The sequence below is a fragment of the Tamandua tetradactyla genome, chromosome 3, assembly GCF_023851605.1.
Source record: "Tamandua tetradactyla isolate mTamTet1 chromosome 3, mTamTet1.pri, whole genome shotgun sequence".
Lineage (NCBI taxonomy): Eukaryota > Metazoa > Chordata > Mammalia > Pilosa > Myrmecophagidae > Tamandua > Tamandua tetradactyla.
In genome coordinates, this window is record NC_135329.1 from 50,515,554 (window position 1) to 50,537,658 (window position 22,105).

Below are 22,105 nucleotides of genomic sequence, written 5' to 3' on the forward strand. Positions count from 1 at the left end.
GGCACAATGCAATATAACCGCTCTAGGGAATGAGGGGATTGCTCATGTAATCATACCACACCATTAATTTTCACAGATGAAATTAGATCGTATTTCTGTAAGCAATATTACATAACATCTGGTCCAACCTTCACATGTGGGAGTGGGGGATTTCCAAGAATTATATAATACGAAACCCAGCTCTCCTTTCTCCTTCTCATGTGGTCTTTAACACCTACCCACCCACCCCCGCCTCCATGCCCACCCCAGGCACACACTTCCAGACACCAAAGCATACAATCCATTGAAAACATGAGGAAGACACGCATCTCAGACAATTGTATAGTGTGCCGACTGTATCATGCTTGGATTACAGGAACGGAGAACAAAAGAAAGGTAGAGAAGATATCTAGCTAAACTTTTCATGATTTTGATATGTATTGCTCTTAAAAGTAGCATTTTGGTTCCTTATTAATTGGATACGGAATTGTTAAAACCTCCAGATATCCAAATTTTCTAAACCAAGGTCTGTGTAGTAGCTCAATAAACTCACTAAAATTTAAATCATTTTAAATAAAATGCAAACGAGGCTTAAGTCATTCAGTAGGGTAACGGGGTGCAGAGTAGAAATCATTCCTAGACAAATCAGGTTTTAAGAAAACAAACAAATTTGCTCTTTTCCAATGGCACTTAGATTTTTTTTTAAATGTTTACAGTATTTGTCAAGAGGAAACCCAGCTTTCGATTTTTTAACTCAGACCAATTTTGAGAGTGAGGAAGATATTATTCATTTACATGCTTTCAAAATGTTCTTCTGTTTCAATCATTTTATAATGCAGTGAACTGATTATTTCAGCCCATACGCCAGAGTTTTCACTTTCTGTATCACCAAAATCTTTTCTCATAAATGAGCAATTGGAAAATCATAGTATTTTTATAATTCCAAATTTAGAATCTTCAAATTGAGAGTGGCATTAAATATTCTCACTCATAGCCATGACCAAATGATATCATTGAGAAGTTTCAAAAGGAAGATTATGATGTACTTTCCACTGACGTGTTCATTTTGATGGATTTATTGGGAAAATAAGAAACAAAAAAACCTCCGGATTGGCAATATTATCCTAACCAGATTTTTTCTCTCCTTTTCTAGGTCATATTTTAAAATTAATTATGTCTTGATGTCTGCACATCTGACTATTATGATAGATTTCACTAGATCACTATTGTAACAGTGAGGAAAAGTTATGTATTCATAGGCAACCATTTTTTTTAATGGAAATTGAATTTGCACTTAAAAATTGATATTCTCTTGAAATAACAAAAGTAATATTCTTTTAGGAAGAGATTGTGGTGTTGCTGGTTAAGGCAGCAACTCTTCCATTGGACTGATAAACAGTCAAGTGATTTAAAGCATCACCATTCTCTGCTTTCAATGGGGGTTAGCACCCCCTGGTGGATTTATACAAGCAGTCTTTAAAATTTTAGTTTTAGATATAATTAAGGAGGAGAACGAAGCTTTCTCCTATTCTACATTAAATTGGTAGCCATCTTTAATTATCCTTTATTTCTACACTTATATTTGTAGATGCAAAGTATTTGATAGGAACAAAGAGAAATGCTCCTGTATCTGATTCACTGGTCTCTACAATAAAACTATAATTAATTGGAATACAATATAGTTTATTGCCTCACTGGTGTGTGAATCTAGCAAATTTGGGGGGTGGGGTCTGAGATAGAGTTTGGAGGGAAGAGAGATCATCCTAAACTACTTCTGATTGCTACAAAATCCATTTATGAACTCTCCTGGCACTGGCTGATTCACCACTTCAGACTTGCTGCATTGCATTCACACGGAGGTTACGGTAGGAATGCAGCCCTCCATCATCATTTCCTATTAAAGGAGAATTTTTCATATTTCTTTTAAAGACCAATTTCCATTTATAGACTATAAAAATGAATTAGCAGCTTGTATTTTACCCCATTTGCTCATTTAATAGATGAGAAAACCAAGGCCCAGACAGGATACAAGACACTTCCCAAGGGAAATGATAAAACAGGACAGAAAAAAGTACATATATCCCCTAGAAGGATAACATGATTATGGGTTCTTAAAAAAAATCTCCACAAGCTTCTCTGAGAAACTGCAACCCACATTTTTCACTTATCTCTAGAGAAGAGATTGCTCAGTCCATGTCCTCTGCACTAGAAGGGGAAAACAAAATCAGCCCTGGCATTACCTTTGGCTGTTTGCAGAAAAGCAGATCAAACATAGTCCTTTAAGTAAGTTCACTGAAATGATCTATTTCTCTCAAAAAGATGCAATGATCACAGCTTAAAAATGCAAAATAGAAATATGGTTTAATGACAAAACACAGCAACTGGAATTCAGCATCCTGTGAAATCTGAAGGTCATTTGTAGTAACAGACAAAGGCATTGCCCAAGCACTCTGAGTTAACCCTGCCACTGTCCCAGGAAGACATTTCACTATGACAAGAGGGGGCTTGCTCTTAGGCAAACCAGGGAGTCTTTGTGACTTGTGCCATTTGAAAACGGATTAAAAGAGAGAGCCCAAAAGCTTCAGGAGGAATGTGGAGGCTTCCTCTTCCCCCAGGAAACAATCAGACTGAATTCTAAGAAACCCTAAGGCTAGGATTTGGGAGTGAGCGAGAGAGCTCCAGCTTCAATTTAGTCTTAAATGTGTTTGCAAGTTAGTTTGCTTTGCCTCTGCTAAGCTTCGAACAGGTTTTACTTTACTATAAGAAGAAAAGTAAAGCAAGTTGAACCAAAGGAAATTTATGTTAAGAAAAGACATATGTTTTGCTATTAGAGTCTGTATTTCAGATTGTTACACCAAAATGCACATTTCGTATATACAGCAGTATTTCATCTTTAAAAGGGAAGTAGACCCATGATACAGCAGATAGGACTGAACTGAGTATGATTGAAAATCTTAAAATTCTATAATTATATTATATCCTTTGAAAAAAGTATCAGAAATGATGTGAATTCATTAATACAAAAATATCCAAACTTTGCAGTGTTTAAGGAATAGGTATCCCACAGTATTTTTACAAATTAAGAGCTCAGAGAAGTAAAAGAAGGCATTACTGAAGAAATGTTTATGAGAAAATTAAACACATGGAATATTTTGAAATATTTTTAAGAAACATTTCATGAAGGAATAGAATGAAGGCGAGAAGATAGAACAAAGGGAAGTCCTGCTTAAGGATTTTGCAGTGTTTAAATGTATGCCTTCAAGGTATGGGCTCACAGACCTAGCCCTAAAAAAGATATGCAGAGAGCTCTGGATATCTGTACCTGTCTTTGATGAGTCATAAAGACCATGGAACAAATAAGCATTAAATGACCACAATTCTTCAGTTGGCATAGTGATTGTTACCACATTTTGTTTGCATCCCTTTGCACTGGCAAACCTTCTGTACACTTCTCAAGGCTTCTATATCTTGAAGAGAGCTGCAAATCCCTCTGCTGAAAAAGAATTCTAATTTGCATTCTTCCCTCTACAGCTATGCCTGAGTTGCTTGTCCTTACCTGCTCACACATATTATTTGCAAAAGATACATTTTCTGATACTTTCTGAATGAAAAGGCAGCAAAAAGAAGGATATATTCATAAAGCGGTCAAAAGTCCTTTCTTATTTTCCAATCAAAAAGGACCAAAGCCTCTGTCAAAGGTAAAGAAAAATATATCACACAGTAACTGGATCCCAGGCTACATAAAAATATGGCATTACATCTCACAAGGAAATATGCAGCCTTCCCTATCAGCCCTGCAAAGAGATTTTAAAGAGATCATGTTGCTTGCTAAATCTGATCCTTACAGGGACAGAACTGAAGAATACATTTCCTGTTCTTCTTCTTGAAAAACCTCAGATTTGTGCGAACTAAAAATTTATTTCTGAAGTCTCACTCTTTCTTTCTTTTTCCCTTCCTTCCTTTCTTCCTTCCTCCCCCTCCCTCCCTCTCTCTTACTCTCTCTCTCTCTCTCTTCCTTGCAGTGTGACAGGCCTAGGGACAGCCACCTAAGTCTTTGGAATTCCAAAACTCTGAAAGCTGACAGAGCAAAGCAATGTGTTAGATAGAAGGAAGATCTCACTTTCTTGTTTTCTCCTTCTCTTAAGCATGTACCCACCACGTAAATCTGAAAGAATACAAATGGTATAATGAAAATGTGTGCTACTGAATTTCAGGTGACACTAAATGACTGGGACATTAAAAATGCCGTACTGAGAAAATCAAAGAAATCATTCTGGAAAGCGTTTGCCTGTTCAGAAGAAGACATAATGACTATGCCAAAAATTCAGGAGCTCAGGCTCCTGAAGCAATGGAAATATCAGCATTCAAAAGAGAACCTGGGTCTAGGGCAAGGACCTCACTTGGAGGTCACAGGAGGACTAGAAAGAGAAAGAAAAAAAGGCCAAAGAGAAGGAATGCAGATGGGAGTCTGCAGATGAGAAAGGAAAGGAGAGAAACCAAGTAAAGTCAAAGGAGAAGCAGAAAGAAAATTCAAAGATCAAATTAAATTTATAAGGATACAGTTCTAGTTCAAAAAGAAAAGAGCCATTTAATAGAAATTAATGGCCCTCCCCATCTGTCACTGATAAGAATGTGAATCAATACCAGCTTCAACTTGGGGCAGATGATGTGGTCTCTAAACAACACATGGGTCCTCAACAGTCTGGTTTCTTGGAGATAAAATTCCTCTGAATGTCCACCCATCTCACATGTTTCACCAAAACTCACAGCAGCGCCTCAGGCAAGGTCATGCACAAGGTGGGTCATTCATCATTATTGACCAATAAATTAATATGCAGATGTTACTATGTGGGAATGAAATGGTTGACTGTATCATAGATTGTTTTAACCCCTGAGAGCACCAACAGAAAAACCTTTTTACTTATTCTTATGATTTTTTTTCCATATGTACAATGCAAAATTTTCCCATTTTAACCCATTCTTTTGGTTGCTGAGTTGAAAGGGGTAAAATAGTGTGAGAGAGAGAGAGAGAGAGAGAGAGAGAGATAACAGAAGGCACTCTTTTAGCACAGATCCACCTTTCCAAAAATCTAACCAAATGGGTCCCTCAAAAATGTGTGCCCCTAACTCCTACAGGCTTGGACTATCTGCAGCTTGGCAACGGTTCAGATCTATAATCTAGATTATGGCAAGCATTATGGTTATGATAATGACGGTGCCTGTTAGAATGATTACTGTGGACATCTTAGTTATTATTCCGGTGCCAAGCCCAGTAGGAAGAATTTTAAGACTCTGGGATATTAGAGGCTGGCTCAGATAATAGTGTGAAGAATACTGATCCATGGTAATACATTTGGAATCATCCCAATTCTCATCTCTGACCACAGGATCACTGTTTAAACTCATTTGCATGTGCCAGGCAGGCCCCTTTTGATCCATTGCCATATCATGTGTCACCCTGGAGCCGGAAGGAATGTTGATGAGTTGGAGCTTTCTGATTACTGGTTAGCAAATCTACTTTGATAAAATGCACACTGCAGTGACGTTCCCTCCCTGCCCACATCACCCTTAGATGTGCCATATGTGGACAGTGGCAGGAGGCCTGTTTTGCTATATCCAGCTGGAGAATAGCATTATGCATTGCTCAAGAAGTTATCAGGCAAAACCCAATCCAATGCAGAAGGTTCTCCTACAACATCCCCAGAGGGATGGTTTTCTTGCCGTTAAAAATGGTAAAACGGTAAATTGATAGCTTCATGAGGAAGCTTATACTGCTTTTATAAAATCCTACATTCTGGAAAGAAAAAGAAAAATCTTCTTGATATTAAGTCCAAAAACTGCCTCTCTAAATAGCTTGTGTCTAGAGCAGTCATTTTACTCTCTAGAACCATGCAAGGTAAACTTCTAAATCACAGACCTTCAGTTGTTGAAGTGACAATATCATTGTTAATTCGAGTTCACTCAGCATCTCAAACTTTCTCTGCTGTGTTGGTCAGAGGTTCATATGTATCACAGTGACACATAATATGCAGGTGTAGTCTGCCCAAGCCAGAGGAGAATGAGATTGCCACACCTTCTGCTAAACACTGTAATTCTATCACACAAAATGTGATTTGGTGATCACTCATTCTTTCTACCAGAGAAGGCAGCCACAGTTACACACATGCACACAAACACATACACACACATTTCCATATACACCCACCATTGGAAATCCCACCACTCTCATTTGCTAGGGCTGAATCCAAAATTTCAGTGTGTAATCTCCTCAAGACACTAGTTGAAATGCATATAATACTAGATTATTGCATAATTAATATTAATGTATAACATCAATGGAAAAGTGAGCTTTTTGCAAATGTCTCCTTTTTTTTTTTTAAATCTAGCCTTCTTATTGGCTTTTATTCTACAATCTACAGGAAACATTTGTTAACTCACAAGCTTTCTTTAGACAGAAAACCCAAGGGGGAAAAAATGTATAACAGAGTGAACATTGATTAGGATAAGTTAGCGATTAATGAAAAGAAGTATAATGGAAAAAAAAAAAGCCACTGGCTTTGCCAATAATTGACTTTGTGAATCCCAAAAGCCACTTTACTTCTCAGGGTCCCAGTTTCCTCTTATTGAAATTTAAAAAAAAAAAAAGAACGCAGTGAACTTCACATTCCCTTCAAGTTCTTAAATTCTCTGTGGTTATTATTATAGCCAGTATTTCAGTGGAGAAGATAAACAGCCACAAAAGAGAAAAAATAACTAGGTGTTAGAGCTTACCAAATATTTGCCAACTGAATAAATGAAGACGAGCCTGTAGATCATTCAAAGTTTTTGTGAAAGTTATGCTGCCTGCAATTATAAACTATGAGGTAAGCCAAACTCACAGATGAAGAATTTTTTGCATCCCTAAACTGCCATTCCGTTAATACTATTGCCAGTTTCAATCACTCTTATATTTTCTTTTATGTTTTATTCTTATTTATATAAATGTGCTCTGTGACAGCAAAATGTCACCCCGTATGGATCTGAGTAAACTGTAAGGAGAATCCATTCAGTGCGAAGATTTTGGGTGCGTTACTATTTTCTTATTTAACTTCAACACTTGAGTCTGAACAAAAATTTATAACTTTTTTAAGTAGGGCCAGCAGGGTTGCAGCAAGTAGTTTGCTCCTTGATGATAGGAACTATAGCTGAAGCAACATCTCTCTAAAGGATCTGGCTCATTGCCTTATACAATGTAGCTGCTAAAAACATGTGTGAGAAATTGAACTGCAGGGCATGCATTTTGTAAAATCCCTCTATTGATCACACTACGAAAAAGTCAATTGATATACAGAATGTGACAATATTTCCCTAACTAAAAATGATAAACACTTTGATGACCACGAATGGAAGCAAGAACACAGAAAATAAATGGAAATAGAATTCTCTACGATACATGATTGCTATTACTGTACCATTATTTTTTACATCCATTCGTATCATAACTCCTAAATATTATGGATCCATCTGAAGTTTTTGCAAATGATTTTATAAACTATAGGAAAAGGGGAAAATGTCAGGGAGAGGGTCTACAGATACTATATTTCTCTGACAGGTATGCATCTTACTAACATATAAAATAAACAGTGAGTTCTTATATTACCTTAAGATTAAAAAGTATATGAGACTTTTATAAATAACAATACGAATAGTTTATAAAATGCATAATACATGTGGCTTTATATTACTGTGTAGTATTTATTCAGGTGAAGTTAAATAAAGAGCAAACACACACACACACCCTGCAAAACAAAACAAAAAAATACCCACAGGTTAATTTCTAGCATTTGTGTAATGGAGTCTGTAAGAGAGCAAACCAAACACACCAAAATCCCAAAACAAAAATCCTTGTCTGGGAAACAGAGCACTTTTAGGAGGTTGTGTGTCTGTGTTTGTTAGAAGTTGAAAAGAGGCTCTAGAAACACCACATTTCTCTCCCTTCGAATGAGGCATGGTAGCATTGAAGTTCTTCAATAGGACACATATTACAGGTCTCTAATGATTATTTTTGAAAATTCACTTTACACATCTTCCCAGAGTCCTATAGCTGCATTGAAAAGATAACCCTTTTCCTGCCTGTCAGGGACAGGTATATAATGCCCCTTGTTGAGACCCACAGGAAACAACAAGAGAGCTGTTGAACTATTTACCATTTGCCTTTCTTCGCGAACCACAGGCACCACAGCTTTTGTGTTCGCTAACAATGCTCGCTCCCTGCCCTCTGCACTCTCACAGTGGGCCTGGGGGCGCTCGTCAAATTCTGGCATGGATTTTGCTTTGGTAGGACTGGAGCTCATACAGAAAATGGGTTCCAGGGACCTGATCTAAATATTTCCAAGAAGCTATCTAGAAGGTTCTCCTGTCCTTTCAGGTACCCCAAGGAAGAGAGGCATGTTAACCCCAGAGGAAAAACTCAGGGCATACAGCTTTTGTGACTTTTAGGGAAAAGGGACAGTTACTGCACACATAGTGCCTGGAAAAGTAGCCAACTAAAATAATCATTTTAGTTCCAGTAAAAGTAAATAAGTACTCAGAGATCCCTTTGTTAAATGTACATTTTTAAAGATAGGATGATACTTGTTTCATAGTAACTGCATCTGGAATTTTAATGAAATGAAAAGTTAGATAATGCTTTAAGGTGGGAAACACAGATGGTATTAAAAGATCCAAGCCATTGCTACAGCAGAATAATTTTATCCTGTCTCAGTAGAAACAGCTGTGAATAGTAATAGGGAAGACTAGACTGGTTTCTTAGTAATATTTTAAAAATTCATCTTTAAAATCATTATAAGATTCTTAAATTTTTAAGACACTACTTTTCCTTCAGCTACGTGCTCTGTGGATATTTTCTAATAGATGGTTCAATCTATTAAGATAATGGAATATTTGCTTTGTGTTAAGCTCTGCTGAGATAAAATGCAAAAGCAACTTATTTTAAATCAATAACAACGAAAAATGAGTGTTCTCAGAAATCACCAATTCCAGGGTATAATGGGATTGAAATTGTAACACTCTTCACCTCCTACAAGTTTTGCCAGCGGAGCCTGACTTGCAAAGTATTTCCCACTACAAAGTTGTCTATGGTAGGCTAATCCTTTAAGAGAGTAAGGAACCGTTTTTGCCCACATTACAATGGAGATGACTGTGCAAACCTCTGAAAGATTTTCTGATGGTTCCTTCCATATGTTTCCTCAATAAGCATTTATTTGAGCTCCTGCTCTGTTCATGGCACTGTGCTATATGAAAAGACAACGATGAAATGGGCAGGACTCATCTTTATGGATCTTGAAATATGAAGAACAGAAATACTTAGGGAAACACAGAAAAAGACCTATTTTATAGAGTTTAAACAACTTTCAAAACATTTTTAAAATTATTTTTTCCTTTGTTGCTCATAGTAGCCCTGGAAAACAGAGAAACTACTTTTCAGGCTATCTGATGAAGAAGAAACTGAGGCAAAGCCAACATCTGATTAAAGTTACAGAAAAAAAAATATGCTAAATTTAGAATCCAGATCACCTCACTACAGCAAGCTGCCTTCTAATAAAAAAGTAAAAATGGTTTATAACCTGAGGAATTAACCTCTTTTCTTCATAAGGTCATCCTTCCATGATCTCTAGAAATTAATGTGCTTCCCAGAGAAGGACGGCTGCTCCTCCATTTCCTATAGCGCTGTCAACTGCTGATAGCAGTATAACTAGATCAATTCCACCAAAAAATCACCAAATTAGAAAGAAAATTTTCAGTTTCCAACCAAATGTGGAATAAAAAAATAACTTTCTTCTTCCTCATCTAACGTTTTTTCCTTCCACAAAGCTTATTATTGAAAATGGGTTAGACTCTCATTTCATTTCCCTTATCCTCAACTTTTTCATCCTGTGCTCGCGCTCACGCACGTGTGTATGTATTTTTGTGTATATACATATATATTTATAACCTCCCACATCCCAACTACCAAGCCCTTTCCTTCCCCTCATTCAAGGACCTTTTTGAATACTGATTCAAGCAGGAAACCTACCAAGACCAGGCCACCTCGACAAGACTTACTATTTTTACTCCAACTCTGTTTCACTGTTTTAGCCCCTCAGATTGACTTCAATTTTCAAAAGCTATTTCAAAATAAACAATGTCACTTTTGCCCCAACCTAAAAGTTAGGAACAATCATAAAATACAGGCTTCAGAATTACAGAGTTACAATTTAAAATGCAAAAGATCTCAGTTAAAATTTCTGATATGTTTGTGTATAGTTGTGCATGTTTGTGTGGGAACTTGTAGGTGTGTGAATATTTCTATATAGTTGTGTGTGCATACATACAACGTATGTATATATCAATGTACGTGGAAATGTAAAAGTATATAATCTATAGCAGATGACATATATTAACTGCATAAAGCAAGGATTACATCATGAGTTAATGTATGGAAACTATAAGGTATGCAAATTACTGGGTAGTCAGCTTCAAACTGGTTTGTCAAAAAATCAAGTATCAGTAATGCTAGAGGTGATGTCAACCTATTTATGGTAATCTAAACAATATAAAGAAATTTGAAGAGTAACCGCTTGCGTGCCCAAAATCTCCACAGGGTAGGCAAATCGTCTCTCTGCTTGGTGGAATTTATGATCTGTCACATTATTCATTCGACAAACGTTTAGTGAATATCTAGTATATCTTGGCCACTGTACCAGATGGTGGAGATGCAAAGCTGACATTCAGCACTTGCCTCTAGCAGTTCACCATTTTGAGGAAAAGAGGGTAAACAGATTATTTCAACACAAAGACATGCTGGAGCAGCTTTATCAATGAACAGATACACGATGTAAAAATCGAAAATAATTTTTCTTAGTTATTAAATACTAAAGAATCATAAAACGCCCATTAAAATAATCTGTATTTCAGGTGTATATTACATGGACTATTTTCTGTTAGACCAATCAATGGTCTACATACCTTTTATACAATATTTAATTCATAGTACTGTAACTATATTGAATAAAGTGACTTCAGCACAATTCTTTTAAACAATTCATTAAGTTTCAGTCTGTGGTCCAGACCTGTTCAATGGTGAGTAACAGAAACATGACTGTATCCTAACAAATGCAGAGATTGGACCCTGGAGGTGGGGTGCTGCTATAATAAAAACAGAACTGAAATAAGCTGCATTGATGTACCAGCGGGATGGTGAACTGTGGACATGAATATTCACACTGGAAATTGGTTCCTCCTTACGACACTGCGGTAAAATATTTGATAAAACAGTCATCTGAAGTAACTTGAAGTACTGAGGCAGTAGCTCTCTGAAAGGGCTGGAGAAGCTCAGAATGTTTTTAAAAAGATGACAAAAGAGAAATACATTTAAGTCAAAAACGGCCAATTTTCAACCAGGGGTGGAAGGAACTAGTGGTCTCCTCATTGAGATTTCTCTGCCTGTGGCAAGCAGTATAAATTGATGAAGAATTCAAAAATCAGGTTTCCTAGAGGATTGGAAAAATAGTCTACTTACATTTGTCAAACACCAATTATATCTCAGACTCTATTCTAGGTTCTCTATACACATATTTGACCTTTGCGATTAATCCCAACTACCATTTCTTTCACCTCAAACATAAGGATAATAATGTTTATTTTACAGAATTGTCATAAAGGATTTTTTTTTAATCTTTATTAGAGGAGTTGTGGTTTTATAAAACAATACTGAATAAAATACAGATTCCCATGCACTATCTTATTATTAACACCTTGCATTCGTTGGAACATTTGTTATAATTGATAATAGCACATTTTTAAAGTGGTAATACTAACTCTAGTCTGTGTTTTAACTTAGGGTTCACTGTTTCTGTAATGTAATTCCATGAATTTTTTTTAATTTTTATCCTATTATACCATTTATACTACCTAAAATTTCCCTTTTAATGACATTCAGATATATATTTAAGTGCAGTTAATTATGTTCACACTGTTGTGCTCCCATCAACACCATCCATTACCAAAACATTTCCATCATTCCAAATAAGAATCTTGAATTTTTTTTTTTTTCACATGGGCAGGCACCGAGAATCGAACCCGGGTCCTCTGGCATCACAGACAAGCATTCCTGCCTGCTGAGGCACTGTGCGTGCCCAGAAACTTGAACATTTTAAGCCTTAACTTTCTATTCTTCATCCCTACCCCATTCCCTGGTAACCTATATTTTAGATTCTGAATCTATAAGTTTGCTTATTCTAATTATTTCAAATTAGAGAGATCATGCAAAATTTGTCCTTTCGGGTCTGGCTTATTTCATTCATGTTGTCACATGTATGAGGACTTCACTTCTCTTTACAGCTGAGCAGTATTCCATTATATGTATACACCGCGTCTTATTTATCCATTCATCAGTCAGTGAACGTTTTGGTTGCTTCCATCTGTTGACAATTGTGGATAAGATTGCTACGAACATCAGTGCGCAAATATCTGTTTCGAGATTCTGCTGTCAATTCTTTTGGGCATATACCTATAGTGGCATGGCCGGGTCATATGCTAATTCTATGCCCAGCTTTCTGAAGAGAAGAACCACCAAATTTCTATCCACAGCAGCCGCACTGTTTCGCATTACCACCAGCAATAAATGAGTGTTCCTATTTCTCCACCTCCTCTCCATACGTGTTATTTTCCTTTTTTTTTTTGTAATAGCAGCTATGTGATTAGGTGTGAAATGGTATCCCATTGTGGTTTGATTTGCATTTTTCTGTTGGCTAATGATATTCAGCATCTTTTCATGTGCTTTGTTCAAGTCCTTGTATTCAGCAATAGTTTCTAAGACTTTATACAAAGCAGAAGCTATAAAGAAAAAAAATAGATAAATTGGACCTCATCAAAATTAAAAACATTTGTGCCTCAAAGGACATTATCATAAAAGTAAAACAATAACTTACAAAATGGGAGAAAATATTTAGAAACCAAATAACCAATGCAGGTTTAATAGCCAGAATACATAAAGAAATCCTTCAACTTAACAACAACAAAAAACCCAATTTAAAAATGAGGAAAAGGCTTGACTAGACATCTCTCCAAAGAAGATATACAGTGGGCAGAAAGCACACGAAAAGATGGTCATTACATTTTAATAACCTAAAGAACCCTGCACAGCATTTTGAATAGGCAGCATCTCAAAAAAATGCAAGTTTCCTTTCCCCCCAGACTCCTCTTTTCCAGGCCCTACCTGGCTTGTATTATTTCTAGGATAAGTGGACCCTTGTCCCTGAAACCTGGCACAAGTTCTGAAGCCCTACTTCTAGCCATACCTAACTCTAACTATGTGCCTCTATTCATTCCATGATATATTTGTATATACTTCCTTGTCACTTATCTCCAGGATTCCTATCCCTGTATTCTGTCTGTCCCCTGCTTTTCCTATGTTCTACCACTTCCCTTAATCTTCTCAGCACCTCTTCCCTTCCTGGTGATCTTTCATCTGTGAACACCTCCTCAACATTACGTGTCCTGTATGCTGTAAATTCCTTTCATGATCTGTAGAAAGAAGAACCTGTCCTCCCTTTTGGCCAAGTCCAATTTCAGTCTCTTACATTTTCCTGAATGGCTTACTCCATTTCTACAAAATGTTTTTCTAAAATATGAGTCCTGGTTTATTTTTTTCAACATAAAGAATACGGGACCACGTCCATCTGGTGACATTGTATATTCAAAGTTCTAGATTGTTTGGAGGAAAAATGCAATAGAATAAAATCATGCACTGCCTAAAGAACATCTGGTCAATTTTAATAATAACCTACCATTTGGTTGTCTGGAAACAAGTCTATTTGTATCCAGTATATATCCTGAGAATTCTTTCAATTTTTTTCTCTCTCCAGCTGCAAAGCCAGATGAGAAGTAAACGTGTACTTTTATGTAATTCTCCATTGAAAACGGGCAGTAACTACTTCCCAACTTTTCTGAATAGAAAATCATAATGTTCAAGGGATATTTTATGGTTATATACCAGCAGTCTATAATGCATGAAGTTTATGACTGCTCTGAAAAGGCTGCCTTTCATAAGTGGCAAAGAGAACACAAATCCTATAGACTGGTACCTTAACTCGTAACTGAACCTTTTATGTTTGCTCCCTGGTTCCCTCACAGTGTCCACCTTTAATCTTTTGAAATGAAAGGCAACATTTCAAGTATTTGGCAACAGACATGATTTATCACACAGGACCTTAAATGCTGCATCTTAAATATTTTTATTAAATGATCCAGGTTTCAAAACCACGTCAGATAATTTATCTTACTTGACTCTTGACAAACTTCTGAAGTAAGCAGGGCAGACATCATCATCTCTGTTCTGGAGAAGAGAAAATTGAAATGAGAAAGATGAAATGAATGCTAATTCTAGCTAAGGGAGAAAGAGTTCGTCTTTAGACCAACCCATCTGCTCAAGGTACATTGCAATGGCAGGTAAAATTTTAGCAGAGAAAAATAGGAAGACATCACAACCTTACTCTAAAACCCTGACTCATTTCTGTGAAACAAAATGGTAAGTGGAGCTGGAGCTGGGAGACTGCTGGTCAGGATGCACTAAACAGGAGCCAGTTCATTAGTTCTCACATTAAAAGGAACTTTGATGGTCCCCTCCAGGTTTATTCTTTAATGCCAGATGCTACGTGCAATCTTCTCTTACGTTAAAAGAGGCCTAAAAAAAAAAGAAAGAAAGAAAAAGCACTGTTGCCAATTCTTCTACCTTGGGTTTTTAAATATATGTCCAAAGAGGCAGGAAAACATGGGACAATCTTGTGATGAGGAGGTGAATCCAACCCACACAATGCAACTAGATTCATAATGTCTGCAAAGGATAATCCCCAATTACATTCTTAAAATATAGCTCTGGAGTGGGAGACCCAGAAGGCCAAGTGCAGGCAATGATAAATCTTGTGAAGTTACGTAAGGAATAATCACAAGGGGAGAGAGAAAGAGAAAAGAAATTTCATCTACTCTAAACAAGCATACAAAACAAACAATTAAAAGAAATAAAAGTTCTAAGGCTAAGAAACACAAAGTCCACTATCAGAAGAGAAATTCACTCCAGATCAAATTAATTTTATTTTAATTAAACTGGGGTATGGCGTTCAAAATGATGTAGCTCCAACATTTCATTACAGAGATATAGCAATTATTACATAAAAGAGGCCTAAATTCCTAGTGCCTATGTAAAAGAGCCAATTACAAATTTGGAAAAGAAAACCATTGACTTTTTCTTTAAAGTATAGTAGATGGTGTATTACTTTTCAATTTCTGTGTAATAAATGGCCACAAAATTCGTAGCTTAAAAAAACACCTCTTTATTTACAGATGAGAAATCCAGCCGGTTTTAGCTGGGTTCTCTGACCTGCATGTCACAAGGTGAAATCAGTGGGTTGGCTGTGGGGGAAGAATTTACTTTCAAGCTCATTCAAACTGTTAGCAGAATACAGCTCCTTGCGGCTGTTGAAATGAGATCTTTGTTTTCTTGCTGGCCGTCCGCCACTGCCACGCTCTGCTTCTAAATGCTGCCAGGTTCCTTCACGTGTGGCCTCCTCCATTTCCAAGGCCAGCCGTGGCATGCCAAGTCCACTCAGCCTTCAGATCTCATTCACTTCCTCTTCTGCTTCCAAACTGAGGAATCCCTCTGTTTTTAAAGGACTCCTATGATTAGATGAAGCCCACTCAGAGAAGCTCTCTTTAGCCATACAATATCATGGGGCAGGACATCTCACCACATTGACAGGTTCTATCCACCCTTCATCGGGGGGAATGTCATAAAGTGGAGAGGCATTGTGCATCATTATCAGAAGTCTGGCTACCATGTACAAGTCATAGGTAAGGCTGGAAATAGAGAATTAGTGTAATGAAAGATAGGTCTAACACATCTTTTGAGAAAGTAGCACAGAGAACACATAGTTTATTATTCTTTGAATCAATACTCTTGAGATAAATTGAAGAACAAGTTGGGAACCTCCAACATTCATTTAATGAGAAACCCAGACGAGAACAAAGGAAATATCAGAGGAAAATAAGAAATAATTATCAATTTTTAGGAATTCAGGAAAGATATTATTTTTGTACTTAGAAAGTGCACCCAATAAATAGAAATAAATTACCTCCAAAGCACTACAAATGGACTGGTAGCAGACTTCTCAGTAATAACAGATGTCAGTACAAAATGAAGAAATTTCATCATAGTGCTGAAAGTTCTGTCAAACTGGTATTGTGTACACAAGTAAACGATCATGTAAAAGTAATGGCATCTGGAAATGTCTACTTGAGGTAAAAGCCAAACAACCAAGAAAGGAATAAAAATAACAGGAAAGGAGGAACTGGGATCAAAGAACTGCTGTTGATGAGACTTGAAGCCATTTAAGTATAGAACTCAAACAAAGTAGATTTGCATTAGAAAACATACTTTGATATTATAAACTGTGAAAATGTAAACATAACACAGCTAACAAAAACCACTGAGGAGTGGAGTTTGAGAATAACTAAGATTATTACCTCTCTCATGTTTCTGTCATTATTGTCTAAAATCCAAACACGGAGTTTTAAAAAGTATAAGCACAAAATAAAGGTATTTTCCAAGATATACAGACTATAGAGGTTTGCCTCTCTTTACTCCTTCTTACATACTCACATCCTCAGCAAAGGAACCGATAAAAAATACATTTCAGTATATAGAAAAGTGAGCCGGTGAGAAGGCATGCATAAAGGAACAATAGTGAGAACATAGATTGAATACACACGTGTTCACATCATTGTTAAAAAAAAAACACAATAATTTCTTAACATAAAAGTCTGAAAATAAAGCTTTAAACAACAATAATATGGTAGGAAGGGGTTTTTCAATGAGCAGTTAAAGAGAGGTCAGGAGGAAGGTAGAAATACCAAATAACTTTAATCATAAGGAAAAAATGTTGTAGGCTAATAATATTTGCATCCTATTATAAAAAGAGAAGTATAATCTTAAGGGGCATAAAGGCACTATAAGAAGCCATCAATCCAGGAGAAGGCAGTGAAGACAGTGAAAGAAAAGAAAAAGATAAAAATTAAAAAACAGAACATAAGATGGTTGAAAAAATCCAAATAAGCCCAACAATAGTAGCAATAAATGCGATTGTCTTAAAGAAAGCCATTGAAACACAGAGTATCAGATTGGATTTGTAAAAATATCCAGCTATATGCTAGACAAAACTAAAACACACAAAATACAGAATGGTAAATTTTGCTATACAAATATTAGACAAATGTAAAACGGTGTAAAAATACCACTTAATCAAAGGAACAATCCACCAAGAATATATAAAATCATATATTGTATGTAACTGACAATGAAATGTCAAAATGCGTGAAGCAAAAGCTGACAAAAATATAAAGAGAAATTAGCAAATTATAATTTTAGGATTCCAATTTTCATATAGGCACATAATTTTAATATGCTTACATCTGAAAAATGAGCAGACCAACAAAAATCTAAGATGCCCCAAATTAAGCTCATGTGTTTTTTTCCTTGTAGATATGAAACTGCATGATTGAGATAGATAATGAGACAAAGTAGATGGTTTGCAGAACAGAAAGTTGCCAACATAAACAGAGAGAGGATGTAAAGTCTCTGAAATGAATGATGATAATACAAATGTTATAGAAATACGGTTACCAAAGTGTTATTTCTATATACACTTTGGTATATAGAAATACAAATTTCTATAACATTTATATTATCTGTTATAAATGCTTTAGAGACCTGCTTTAGAGAAATAAACCTTCCCAGGTCTTCCTAGCACTCCAGTATCTTGGCAATTTGAGGTAGAGCTTCTGCACAAAGCCAGGATTCTATCAGGTACAAGAAGCTGTGTCTTTTGTCTCAGTCTTAACGTTTGCTTATATAACTTTTCATAGATTTCCATTCTTCCATTGCAGATAATTGACATCTCATAACTGTATTTTTTTATCTCTCTTCTCCAATCAATTACCATATGGTAGTGCCACAATCGACAAAAAAAACAACCATATACTAGGAATTCTCTATGAATTTCAAATAATCTATGCCATACAAGCCAAGTCCTTGGAACCATAAAACAATTTAATTAAACACAATCATAACAATATGAACAATGCTTATCCTAATACCTATACTGTACTTACGATATTCCTGGCATGCAATCCTCACACCTCTATGAGACAGGTACTATGGTTATCCTCATTTTACAAAAACAGACAAACAAACGGAAGCCTAAGGAGGTTAACCTGCCGAGCTCACACGGCTGTGAAATGTGGAATTTGACGCTGGCCGTCTGGCTTCAGAAGGCATGTCCCAGGGTCAGCTTCACGGGGGGAGCTGCACTTCTCCCAAATAAGAACTCAGAGCTCTTGGAGTTTAATGCTCTGCTCCTGCTGTTGTGAAAATTCTTAAGAAATTTATCTGTGAATTGGTGGGGTTTATTTATGTGTTTCTTGATGCCTCCCTAGGACGGATTTTTAGCAGCCTGATCCCCTAACTAACCAAATCTCACCGGGACTCCTCCTAGCTCTTTCTCAGCAACATTGTTGCGTGGGCCTCTTGGTTCGGGGCGCAGGGAAAGTAAACATGGAGTAAACATGGTGCTACCCAGGTGCACCTCAACGTATCTGGCGGGCAGCCTGGCAGGAGCGAGCCTTTGTCCCACCGTTATCCAAGTACCCAGCCCCAGAGCTGACACTCACTTGGAGCCAGTCTATCTGCCGTGGGTTGGAGCAGTGGACCAGTGGAAAGGGAGGAGACCTGGCTCAACTTTCTCAGCCCCGACCAGGGCACTGGGTGTGGATTTGGCAGGAAGGGGAAGCCTGTAGCTCTCCTGCAGTCACCCATTGGCCAAGTCTCAAGTCAGGGCCTCTGAGGGTCTGCATTCACCTAGCAAGAATTCCTTATGTTAGGAAGAACGACATTAAACAGCAAATTAAAAATATACTGTAAACAAGTCAAGAGAGAGATCAGAGAAAAGAAAGGAAAATAATTTATATTTTGGTAGGTCTACCTGCAATTTTTTCCCTGCTTTTGAAATGAGACTCCACATTTTCATTTTGCACTGTAGCCGGATTTGCAAATTCTGTAACTGTTTTGCAAATCCTGTAGCTGCACCTGCTGCTATACTGTTTCAGTTTACTAAAGCTGTTGAAATGCAATATACCAGAAATGGAATGGCTTTTACAAAGGGATTTATTAGGTTACAAATTTACAGTTCTAAGACCAAGATAATGTTCAAATTAAGACATCCAGAGAAAGATACCTTGACTCTGAAGAAAAGACTGATAGCATCCGGGGTTCTTTTGTTACTTGGGAAGGCTCATGGCTGGCGTCTGTTGATCCTTTCCTCCCAGGCTGAGTTGCTTTCAGCTTCTGATTCCAGTGTCTCTCTCTAAGATTCTATGGGTCCTTGCTTGTTTCTCATCAGGCGTTTCTGTCTCTGAGCACTCTCCAAAATGTCTCTGGACATTTCTTGTCTTTCTTTAAATTCCTGTGGCTCCCTCTGATAAAGCACCCCAAGAAGGGTCAAGACCCACTTTGATTGAGTGGGACACATCTCCATGGAAACAACCTAATCGAAAGGTCTCACCCACAGTAAGTCCATAAGTCTGCCCCACAAGAGTGGATTTAAAAAGCATGGCTTTTCTGGGGTACATAACAGTTTCAAACCAGCACATATACTATTATACAATGGATTTTAAAAGCCACTGAAATGAGTCCATCTCCCACAGTTTGAACACAGTTGTCATTCAGAGTCACATTGAATGAGTCACATTTCTCTATTATATGTCAGCCCTTTAGATATTTCAGGACATTTTTATTGGGTGCTCTCTTTTCCAGAGGAAAGCCATCTTTATTTCTTAAAATGGTAGCATCTTTTTTTTTTCTTTTTGCTACCATAGCTCTCCCATGATCAATATTCTTTAGATACAGTTTTTCAACAGCTTTGGGTCACACCTAGTTATTATAAGATCTATTAACAAAAGAGTTCAAGGTGTAAAAAGACATATGCAATATATAGAGGATGGCACAGAAATCATAAACACCCAGATTTAAACTCAAACTGAAACATTATTTTTTCATATATATCTTTTGAGACTCAAAATGGAAGGTGCTGTGAGAAGCAATGATGAACCCTTTGCAGGATAAGCTTAAGCAGAGCTGCGCAACTATTCGTTATCAGGAATGTCTTGGAGAAGAGTTGGCCAGTGGAGTTGAACTCAATAGACGTTAATGTCCCTTCCAACTCTGAGGTCTAGATATGGATGAAATTACTTCTAAATTACATCTGAATGACTGGAAACATTAAGCTGCCTTTCAAACGCTAATGTATCTAATTCTTGAAATCTGCTGTGTCTATATTCACATGTGATTATATAAAACTAATTCAAAGACACCAGTGAACAATAAGAAATGACACTATTAAAATCTCTGACAGTCTGAGTTAAAGGAGATGCATAGGCAGTTAGTTATGAGGAGTGCCTGATTTACATGACTAAAGAGCGATAAGCAAGAAAAATTAGAGGAAAACACTTAGAAACCATTAAATTCTCTTAAATAGCAACCTTAATGTTTTCTTCCCCTGGTTGGTAAATTCTGGAAAGAAAGCAATTTTTCCTCCTGCTCTCTTTCCCCAATAGCAGAAATCTCCATTTCATCCTCAAATTGGTATTTTCTTAACAAGAACCCAAGACCGAAATATAACAAGAGTGATGGTTTTTCTGATTATATGGATTTACAATACAAGGAACATCAGAAAAGAAGTTCTATCTGCATGCTTGAGATTGCTAAAATCCAGTTAATGTTGATTAATGTGGAGAAATTATCCAAGACTGGTTCACTGGGGAACATTTGTAATACAGCCAAGGTAAGTGAGATTTTTCAGGACCTACTTGATGCCAGCCTCAAAAATTAAAATTGTTATAGGATTTAATGATGCCAGAAATCTTTGCTGTTTTGAAGATCTTGAATATATTTGGGGAGTGGAGGAAGTATATGAGATTTTGCTAATGGAGGCCCTGTCTTCTGGAGTTGTCTGGACATATGGCACATATGGCATTTTATCACCTTTCTGTATCCTGATGTGGATTCCAAATTCTGATCAAATAATGACTTTGCATCAATTATCATGCAAATTACATGAACCAAAATGCACAGAGCACAAGTGAGAACCGAACAAAGCTCTCTGTGTCAAAAGGTTTGAATAAATGCTAAGTATCATTAGCAGAGTCTCTCCCTCTTCCCAGGCAATTCCCAGAACCCTGATTTCTTTTAAATCTTCTATTAAAAATGAGCTCATACTGATCTAATGATGCTGATTCACCGAGTGAGGTAATGCACTTAAGATAATGCATCATCTCAATGGCTCATGTAAGTGTAAATATTAAGCAGGATTTCAGTACAGCATTAACCTTTACTGTAACAAGAAACTTGCAAACTAATATTACAGTGCAGCCACCTGCACAGTGCAACAGTGATAAGAAAGAAATATGAGATGAATGAATTTTCCTTCTGCATACTACAGAATGTCACTAGTTTTATAACCTTCCTCATTAAGAAGAAAGGGGAAAATAACATCTTTTAGGTAATAAGTTAAACTTCTTAAAAATGTATATATGTATAATCTATAAATATGCATGACTGACCAAGACCACAGAAAAACTAGGCTTTTTTTTCTGTTAGTCATGAATTCTTATAAGCAGAAAGGTTTAAAAGTTTATGAATAAATATGTATTAGAAGCTCTTTTAAAATATGACTGAAGAGTAAGCTTCTTTGACTAATGCTCATAATAGAATCCAGAATCTCAGAGAGGCCAAATGGTTTTTACACTCACACTCAGATTACATCATGTGTTTTTGTCTAGCAAATCTCTTTTTCTGCTTCAGTTTTGTCTTTTAGCCAATGTGCTTTCTCAATATACATGAACATGCTTATAGAGGAAAGATTAGAGAGTCTGGAGAACAGAATGAGATCATGAAATCATAGCAGTAGAGCTCGAAACAGTCTTAGAAGTCACCTTTCCTATCAGGTTTGTTTCATAGGATAAATGAGGGGCAGGTTCATTTATTAGTTGGTCAACTCAA